The sequence below is a fragment of the Bubalus kerabau genome, chromosome X (assembly GCF_029407905.1).
Source record: "Bubalus kerabau isolate K-KA32 ecotype Philippines breed swamp buffalo chromosome X, PCC_UOA_SB_1v2, whole genome shotgun sequence".
Taxonomy (NCBI): Eukaryota; Metazoa; Chordata; class Mammalia; order Artiodactyla; family Bovidae; genus Bubalus; species Bubalus kerabau.
Window position 1 is genome coordinate 54,184,735 of NC_073647.1, and position 7,523 is coordinate 54,192,257.

General features: G+C 39.0%; 1 pseudogene; it reads right to left on the minus strand.

The window, feature by feature from the left end:
- Positions 1 to 844: 844 nt before the first annotated feature.
- Positions 845 to 6,228, minus strand: LOC129640286 (serine/arginine-rich splicing factor 3-like; annotated as a pseudogene).
- Positions 6,229 to 7,523: the final 1,295 nt, after the last annotated feature.

Sequence of the window (7,523 nt, forward strand, 5' to 3'; positions counted from 1 at the left end):
TCCTTTGAATTATCAGTGCCAAGTACAGTGTCTGGCACTGTGAAAGGGAACAGGAAATATTTTTATTTACTTTTGTAACCAAAAATTTAATCCCAAGAATTCTCACAAAGCATATTACAAATGACAGCATGAAAAAATATTGCACAGTAACTCAGAGTTCAGCTCTATAATATACGTTTAAATTCGCAGGACGTTTGGTAACTTGAGTAGTCTCAAATGCTTAAATAAAGAATGTCACAAAGAGCCGTGTATTCATATACAGCAATCACAGAAGGAACTTAAGACCTAAAGCAAACTAACTTTCTAAAAACTTCTTAGATTCTACACCAACGGAACAACCTTTGATCCAGTGAAAAGACTAGTAGAATTTTTCAACCTCTAACCTAGCTTAAGGGTGCAGTTTTAATTTTTACCTGCTGGCTTTGTGTTCACAGCAGCTTTTAAAGACTGCTTGCTTCACTGAAGCTGCATACCATATCCCAGCTATCAAAAAGTCTCACGATTTTTGCTAGTTTTTGTTTCCATAATATTAAGCATCACACTTTAGCTGAGCGGGAGATAGAGGTTTATTATCACTTTATGCCAGGCTAAAATTTTAAGAAAATTCAATTTTGCTTAAGGATATGTTGTAAAGTAACAGTTCTTGATATTATATGCCTCATATGATCCATTTCAAACCATAGAGAATTATACCTTGATGTGTCACTGTTCCAACAGACAAACACATGTGAACAGCTAAATTTTTTTTTTTAATGCACCAAACCTGTGACGTCTTAAACAAAAGTTGGATTTCCTGTCAAATTAAGTTATTTCCTATACACCATTCCTCTTGAAAACTGGTCTTCTATCTCTTTTCATTTGCCCTAGATTGGCTACAAGACCTAGAGAAAGATTGGGATGGCTTGTGAATTCTCTTCCGGGACAGTGATCTCTCTATTTTCTAATTAATTAATTAATTTTAATCAGAGGCTAATTACTTTACAATATTGTAGTGGTTTTAGCCAAACATTGACATGAATCAGCCATGGGTGCACATGTGTCCCCATCCTGAATGCCCTCTCACATGCCTCCCCATTGCATCCCTCGGGGTTGTCCCAGTGCACCAGCTTTGAGTGCCCTATTTCATTCATTGACCTTAGACTAGTGATCTATTTCACATTGGTAATATTACATGTTGCAATGCTATTCTCTCAAATCATCCCATCCTTGCCTTCTCGCACAGAGTCCAAAAGTCTGCTCTTTATATCTATGTCTCTTTTGCTGTCTCACATATAGAGTATTTGTTGCCATCTTTCTAAATTCCATATATATGCATTAATATACTGTATTGGTGTTTTTCTTTCTGACTTACTTCACTCTGGATAATAGGATCCAGTTTCATTGACCACATTAGAACTGATTCAAATACATTATTTTTAATAGCTGAGAAAATTCCATTGTGTATATGTACCACAGCATTCTTTTTTCTCTTTTCATTTTATTTATTTACTTTTATTTTAAATAAAGTAATTAGCCTCTAATTAAAATAAATAAATTTAAATTTAACAAAAAAATCATTTGTTCCTTATCTGAAATTCACATTTAAATTTATTTATTTTACTAGGAGGCTAATTACTTTGCAACAAACAGTGTCAGACTTTATTTTTTGGGGCTCCAAAATCACTACAGATGGTGACTGAAGCCATGGAATTAAAAGACGCTTACTCCTTGGAAGGAAAGTTATGACCAACCTAGATAGCATATTGAAAAGCAGAGACATTACTTTGCCAACAAAGGTTCGTCTAGTCAAGGCTATGGTTTTTCCTGTGGTCATGTATGGATGTGAGAGTTGGACTGTGAAGAAGGCTGAGCAGTGAAGAACTGATGCTTTTGAACTGTGGTGTTGGAGAAGACTCTTGAGAGTCCCTTGGACTGCAAGGAGATCCAACCAGTCCATTCTGAAGGAGATCAGCCCTGGGATTTCTTTGGAATGAAGTATCCTAAAGCTGAAACTCCAGTACTTTGGCCACCTCATGCGAAGAGTTGACTCATTGGAAAAAACTCTGATGCTGGGAGGGATTGGGGGAAGGAGGAGAGGGACGACAGAGGATGAGATGGCTGGATGGCATCACTGACTTGATGGACGTGAGTCTGAGTGAACTCCGGGAGTTGGTGATGGACAGGGAGGCCTGGGGTGCTGCGATTCATGGGTTCGCAAAGAGTCGGACACGACTGAGCGACTGATCTGATCTGATTGTATTGGTTTTGCCATACATCAACATGAATCCACCACGGGTGTACACGTGTTCCCCATCCTGAACCCCCCTCCCACATCCCTCCCCATAGCATCCCTCTGGGTCATCCCAGTGCACCAGCCCCAAGCATCCGGATCCTGCATCGAACCTGAATTGGTGATTCGTTTTTTATATGATATTATACATGTTTCAATGCCATTCTCCCAAATCATCCCACCCTCTTGCTCTCCCACAGAGGCCAAAACACTGTTATATACATCTATGTCTCTTTTGCTGTCTCGCATACAGGGTTATCATTACCAGCTGTCTAAATTCCATATATATGCGTTAGTATACTGTGTTGGTGTTTTTCTTTCTGGGTTTCTTCACTCTGTATAATATGCTCCAGTTTCATCCACCTCATTAGAACTGACTCAAATGTATTCTTTTTAATGGCCGAGTAATATTACATTGTGTATATGTACCACAGCTTTCTTAACCATTCGTCTGCTGATGGACATCTAGGTTGCTTCCATGCCCTGGCTATTATAAACAGTGCTGTGATGAACATTGAGGTACACGTGTCTCTTTCAATTCTGGTTTCCTCGGTGTGTATGCCCAGCAGTGGGATTTCTGGGTCATAAGGCAGTTCTATTTCCAGATAGGAATCTCCACACTGTTCTCCGTAGTGGCTGTACTAGTTTACATTCCCACCAACAGTGTAAAAGGGTAAGAGGGGTCCCTTTTCTCCACACCCTCTCCAGCATTTATTGCTTGTAGACTTTTGGATAGCAGCCATTCTGACTGGCGTAAAATGGTACCTCATTGTGCTTTTGATTTGCATTTCTCTGATAATGAGTGATGTTGAGCATCTTTCCATGTGTTTGGTAGCCATCTGTATGTCTTCTTTGGAGAAAGGTCTGTTTAGTTCTTTGGCCCATTTTTTGATTGTGTCGTTTATTTTTCTGGAATTGAGCTGCAGGAGTTGCTTGCATATTTTTGATATTAGTTGTTTGTCAGTTGCTTCATTTGCTATTATTTTCTCCCATTCTGAAGGCTGTCTTTTCACCTTGCTTATAGTTCCTTTGTTGTGTAGAAGCTTTTAATTTTAACAAGGTCCCATTTGTTTATTTTTGCTTTTATTTCCAATATTCTGGGAGGTGGGTCATAGAGGATCCTGCTGTGATTTATGCCAGAGTGTTTTGCCTATGTTCTCCTCTAGGAGTTTTACAGTTTCTGGTCTGATGTTTAGATCTTCAATCCATTTTGAGTTTATTTTTGTGTATGGTGTTAGAAAGTGTTCTAGTTTCATTCTTTTACAAACGGTTGACCAGTTTCCCCAGCACCACTTGTTATAGAGACTGTCTTTTCTCCATTGTATATTTTGCCTCCTTTGTCAAAGATAAGGTATCCATAGGTGCGTGGGTTTATCTCTGGGCTTTCTATTTTGTTCCATTGATCCATATTTCTGTCTTTGTGCCAGTACCATAGTGTCTTGATGACTGTGTCTTTGTAGTAGAGCCTGAAGTCAGGCAGGTTGATTCCTCCAGTTCCATTCTCCTTTCTCTAGATTGCTTTGGCTATTCGAGGTTTTTTGTATTTCCATACAAATTCTGAAATTATTTGTTCTAGCTCTGTGAAAAATACCATTGGTATCTTGATAGGGATCACATTAAATCTGTAGATTGCTTTGGGTAGTATACTCATTTTCACTATATTGATTCTTCCGATCCATGAACATGGTATATTTCTCCATCTATTGATGTCCTCTTTAATTTCTTTCACCAGTGTTTTATAGTTTTCTGTATATAGGTCTTTAGTTTCTTTAGGTAAATATATTCCTAAGTATTTTGTTCTTTTCTTTGCAATGGTGAATGAAATTGTTTCCTTAATTTATCTTTCTATCTTTTCATTATTATTGTATAGGAATGCAAGGGTTTTTTTGTGTGTTAATTTTATATCCTGCAACTGTACTATATTCATTGATTAGCTGTAGTACTCTTCTGATGGAGTCTTTAGGGTTTTCTATGTAGAGGATCATGTAATCTGCAAAGAGTGAGAGTTTTACTTCTTCTTTTCCAATTTGGATTCCTTTTATTTCTTTTTCTGCTCTGATTGCTGTGGCCAAAACTTCCAAAACTATGTTGAATAGTAGTGGTGAAAGTGGGCACCCTTGTTTTGTTCTTGACTTTAGGGGAAATGCTTTCATTTTTTCACCATTGAGGATAATGTTTGCTCTGGGTTTTTCATATATAGTTTTTATTATGTTGAGGTATGTTCCTTCTATTCCTGCTTTCTGGAGAGTTTTTATCATAAATGGATGTTGCATTTTGTCAAAGACTTTCTCTGCATCTATTGAAATAATCATATGGCTTTTATTTTTCAATTTGTTAATGTAGTGTATCACATTAATTGATTTGTGGATATTGAAGAATCCTTGCATCCCTGCAATAAAGCCCACTTGGTCATGGTATATGATCTTTTTAATGTGTTGTTGGATTCTGATTGTTAGCATTTTATTAAGGATTTTTGCATCTATGTTCATCAGTGATATTGGTGTGTAGTTTTCTTTTTTGTGTACCACAGCTTTCTTATCCATTTGTCTGCAGATGGACATCTAGGTTGCTTCCATGTCCTAGCTATTGTAAACAGTGCTGCAATGAGTATTGGCGCACACGTGTCTCTTTCAATTCCCATTGCCTTGGTGTGTGTGCCAAGCACTGGGATTGCTGGGTCATATGGCAGTTCTATTTGCAGTTTTTTAAGGAATCTCTATACTGTTCTCCATAGTGGCTGTACTAGTTTGCATTCCCACCAACAGTGTAAGAGGGTTCCCTTTTCTCTGCACCCTTTCCAGCATTTATTGCTTGTAGACTTTTTGATAGCAGCTATTCTGACTGGGGTGAGATGGTACTTCATTGTGGTTTTGATTTGCATTTCTCTGATAACGCATGGTGTTGAGCATCTTTTCGTGTGTTTGTTAGCCATCTGTATGTCTTCTTTGGAGAAAGGTCTGTTTAGTTCTTTGGCCCGTTTTTTGATTGGGTCATTTATTTTTCTGGAATTGAGCTGCTTGTGCTGCTTGCATATTTTTGAAATTAATTCTTTGTCAGTTGCTTCACTTGCTATTATTTTCTCCTATTCTGAAGGCTGTCTTTTCACATTGCTTATAGTTTCCTTTGTTGTGCAAAGACTTTTAAGTTTAATTACGTCCCATTTGTTTATTTTTGCTTTTATTTCCATTACTCTGGCAGGAGGATCATAGAGGACCCTGCTGTGATTTATATCAGAAAGTGTTTTGCCTATGTCCTCCTCTAGGATTTTTATGGTTTCTGGTCTTACATTTAGATCTTTAATCTATTTTAAGTTTATTTTCGTGTATGGTGTTAGAAAGTGTCCTAGTTTCATTCTTTTACAAGTGGCTGACCAGTTTTCCCAGCTCCATTTGTTAAAGAGATTGTCTTTTCTCTGTTGTATATTCTTGCCTCCTTTGTCAAGGATAAGGTATCCACAGGTGTGTGGATTTTTCTCTGGGCTTTCTATTTTGTTCCATTGATCTATATTTCTGTCTTTGTGCCAGTACCATACTGTCTTGATGACTGTATCTCTCTCTTATCCCATCTCTAGAAAAAGATCTGCTCCAGCAGTGGGAGAAGCTTCTCCATCTAGGAGATCTGCATCCAAGGTGGAGGACTCCTCCTCTGATAATAATCTCAAAGGTGGTGACCCTAAGAAGGAGGTAGGGCATGATTTTGACTCCTCTTTCCACCATTCGACAGTTACACTTCACTGGGCAGCCACACAGTTTTCCCCCATCTAGTTCTCAGACAGCATCAGCTACATCGTGGGGATCTTCAAATTCAACAAAAGCAAAGCTGGGAGGGTTCCAAGCAACCCAGACCCTTCAGAGTGGACCATAATTGTCAAAAGCTCGCTCCAATTCAGACTCGTTACCTTTATTTCCAGGATTACCTACATAAACTTTACAGTCCAATGAATAGGAATCATGGTACATTTAGAGATCTTAGGTTAGAAATGCAGAGGTACAAATCCATACAACCTAAGCTAACTTTTCCCAGTTTGTTCCCTTCCACCTGGCACTCCAGGATCCTCTCTCACACCCCACATCCACGAAATGTCGAACCAACTCCTCCTTGCCCTTATTTATATGTTATACATACAGGAGTCACATGATCTGATGGGCTCACCCAGTGAGAGGTGGAGGAGGTCGAGACATAATGGCTACAAGTGCTGTGAAAACTGAGGTTGCTAGGAGCATTCTCTGGTCATACCTCCTTGCCTGTGGACACGGGTGGTGTCAGGCTTCTGGTTAGGCCTTCTGTTAGGCCCAGAGCTCCCTCAGGGTTAATCCCCACTTGATGACATCCAAGTTCAGAAATCTTTTTAAATTAACTGCTTCAACTGTTTTATATGAGCTGACAGATGGAGAAAGGGATAAACGGGAATGATCATATATAAAAAATAAGTTAGAGCCAGGGAAGTAGTTTTTGATTAAAAACGTCAGGGAAAAGAGGGCTCTTTTAATTCTTAAGTCACCCACACACACACACAAGACACACATATAAGAAAAACAAAAATAGAGAAAGGAGGGCTATGCATGGTTAATTTACTTCATCAGTACAAGCTGAAGTGTGAGCACAGCACAAGTTGAAGTGCACTGTTTTTCAAGAAGCTCTGTGACAAGATGTTGAAATGGAACATGCAGTAATGGTAAAAAACAAATGTCAGGGTCATTCAACTGTGCTGCCCTCTCAGCAAGTGGCAGGCCAAGAGAGAGCACTTGGGTCCAGTGTTGCTGGCAGTGACAGAGGAGACCTAGTTTATTGCTATTTATTGTGCAGGCAGTAACGATGATGCTGGATGATTCACTCATGCTGTGGACAGAGAGTGGGCTTAGGGAAAGGAGAGATGGTGTGTTGTGTGTGTGTTTCCCATAAAGACAATACCACCCCCGCACACTGAATTAATATAGATGTTTTACTTTTCTCTAAACATAAAGGCACTTTGGTTCCTTCTTTACCTTTCTCCCAAAGACAGACAGATAGACAAACAAAAACTGCAACAATCCCCACCCCAATACCTACAAAATGAGAAACTATATTTGGACTTGTGCTTTTCAAGATGTCTCACAAATTGATTGCTCAAAAAGATGAGTTCTCACTGTGAGGCTGCAGAGAGATGTGGCCTTGAATTCCTAATGAGAGAATGCTGCAGTCTTCTTTCAGGCAAAACCTGCCTTGTATGCAGAATGAGGATCAGCAGCCTTTTCTTGTTCAAGTTCCCTACAGA